Source organism: Theobroma umbraticum, unplaced genomic scaffold (genome assembly GCF_002168275.2).
Source record: "Theobroma umbraticum cultivar Fairchild unplaced genomic scaffold, ASM216827v3 scaffold_56.0, whole genome shotgun sequence".
Lineage (NCBI taxonomy): Eukaryota > Viridiplantae > Streptophyta > Magnoliopsida > Malvales > Malvaceae > Theobroma > Theobroma umbraticum.
In genome coordinates this window covers 8,432,329-8,435,406 of record NW_018397256.1, presented here as the reverse complement: position 1 = coordinate 8,435,406, position 3,078 = coordinate 8,432,329, and positions in this window count along the sequence as shown.

The following is a 3,078-nucleotide window of genomic DNA, read 5'->3' as shown; positions in this document are numbered from 1 at the left end:
AGTCTTGCAGGTTGTCAAGCCTTTTGGAAGACAAGAGTTTGTTTTAGCTTTCCCAGTCCATCAAAGATGAATGGCCACGAAAACAAAGAAGACACTTGACAATGTTGGCCCTCTTTTTGCATGGAGTTATCCTCCTCCATTGCTTGTTCTGTTTACATTATCCATTCATGGCAGGCTTTGATACACAGTGGAGCCCCTTTCAATTATTCATTTGTCTTTCCATTGAGTTAGCATTTTCGTTTCTGACTTTTTTGAGCTTCTCTTTTGTGTAAATCCAATTTTTTAAATAAGTAAGAGCTTTTTCTTGTGTTTTCGTTTTCTTCTTTTGGTCCGGAGTGCTTTCTCTTCTGTTTCATCTCTAGTTTCAGCTGATTGCTCATCTTTCCAGGGTGTATTGGAAATATAATTCAGCCACCAGCTAGGACTTCCAAATAGAAATCTTGTGGATCACAGCGATGCTGTCCAACAGGGTGTATCTCTGTAATGAAAACCAGGAATATTACTTAATAGTAATCATGTTGCGATGAGTCGTGAAATTTAACTGACAAGAATTATATCAGTAACAACAGCGACGATGACAATTATCATATGTCCTTTTGCTTATGCTAAATTGCTAATCAAGTGCTTTATAGCCTGGAAGGTTTTTCATTTGGGACAATCTAAAGTAAAAACTGTCCCCTTTCATTTGTAAGATGCAGATTCCATCCCGGTTTGTGTGTGTCACTCAGTGAGTACAGCACCGAAACTGCTTCCTGGTGTAAAGTAATTAAGACAGCTATTTAGAAAGATTGAATTGATGATTAGTTATAGTGGTTCAAATAGAGAACCACTTGCTTTACATTTCGTATGGAAGATCATAGCAAGAGAAGTTTAGAGGAATGATTTGGAGGTGCTAATCACACAATTTCTTACTATAAACCATCTCCAGGAATTAGAGGTTTCAGGTCCTACTGCAGCCCCTATAGATGGCTGCCCTGGCCTCCATGATTGATGATTTAACAGTGATCAGCATCTTCACCTTTTATGTTTAATTATTTTGGCACGATTATAGCTTGATTCTGATCATAAATTATTTGGAGACTTCTTCATGTATTGCACAGTACTAGGTTTTGCAAACAATGATGATACCCTGACAATTATATGCACAACAAATTTGAAATTTAAGATGATTTCGTAAACCATTGCACATGCATATATCTCCTACATATCCTACAGCTCCATAAAAGTGGAAATTATAAAGGTACCTCGATTGAGAATTGAAAGATTATTTGCAAGAAATGATTGGTGACATTGACGTAAATAGCACAAGGATATAATCTCAACTCAAACGTCAGTAATCCTGACTTATAACAAAGTCAGTTTAGCCCCTTTGAAAATTGAAGTTGTAATCACCACCCACCAGCTATGTTAAGCACATTCTAGCATTTGGTTTCAAGCCATTGGCAGTAATAGCGGATGGATTCGTTGGCTTGGAACCTAGCTTATCCTAGGTAGCAACGGTTTGTCAGTGCGTATTAGTACAAGGTAGGAACATTTTCCAGGTACGATGTGTAATTCCATGGACATTTCAATAACTTTTTGGCCCTCTTTTAGGGAAAACATGAAAGTAACAAATTAAGAAAAATGAGATTGCCAGCTTTCCAATGGAATTTTAAATCATTGATATAGGTGAACATATAGGTATGCCATTTTAGGCCCCCCTCCTTTCATATCCATGTTATTTCCATATCAAAACTACTTAAAAAAGAAGAACTATATAGTGTGTCATTTGAATCTAACTTAAGTGGTCATTAAGGATCATCTGCAGCCTTCTTTTTCCTACCGGAGACTGTGTTGCAAGATCTTGACAAAAAATTGAGAGATAGGACCAGGTTAAAAATGGGGAAGCATGGTATAAAAGGTTTCATCATATATATATATGAATGCTAATAAAAACACTGACCAAATATAATGCAAGAGAATCGGGTCCAGCTTTTCAAAGTTTAGCTAGGGCTGAGTGAGTGAAACCATTACAACCTCAATTTGGGGTTCCTTCTAAACAAAATCAAAGGTCATTTAAAGACAGTTGTTTGGTGAGCTAAAAGCGTCAAAACAGCAATGGGTCTATTGGCTAAGTCCCCACGTGCTTAGTTGGGAAATAAAATGCGGGATATGCAAGATCCAGCTAGGTATAAAGTAAACATTGATGGTCAGCGCCCAGGACTTACCACCTCCTTGCCGGGGCTCAACTGGGGACCCCTACAGGTTATTTGATGTTGCAATTGATTTCCATGCTCAACCCACACGTCGAGCCTAATGTCCGTCAATGGATAGAGTGAAAAGAAATTGAGGGACTAATGCTAGAAAGTAGAAACTCAAGGTTACATGGCTCCAAGATGGTAAAGGCCAAAAGGAAGGATGATGACACTAACACAAATGCCCGTATTTCGACTTGTTATATATGGCAGTTCTGTTTTCGGCTAATTAAGGTCGTTGTAGTGTACGACCTGCACGTGCTAATTCTCTATGCTCCTCCACTCAAGCAGTAGTCTTTAGTCCGAAAGTCATCTGGACTCTCCAGTGGCAAGGGATAGTTTCCCAACAGAAATCTTAAATTTCAAACCTTAATCTCATTATATATATATATATATATAAAGAGTCTTATCCAAACCTTTCTTTAAATGTTTGCTAGGCCAAAAACGCAAAGGGGTTGAATGACAAGAGATCAGCCTCAGTTTCCTGACTTTTACACCATCAGGCCATGATGCTTATTGCTCCGCCGGAAAATTTCACAAGCAATGGCAGGAAGGTGGAAACTGTTTTCTGCTACTTGACAGCGAGAACTCAAGATTCAAGAGGAAGCCATGTGCCAATCCAAAAGGAAAGTTTTTGCAACCGTACAAACAAATAAGTTTATAAAACCAAGTCTTTTGGTAAAATGCTCAGAATTTGCAGATATACTCTTCGAGATGTTTTGTCTGATGACTTTGGGTAGCATTCATTTCAATCTGCACTATTGAAGCTTTATGTTAGTATAATAGTATTGGATGATTTTTAATTATAACTAACAATTGTAGTGGTGGAGCTGATTCATTTTGT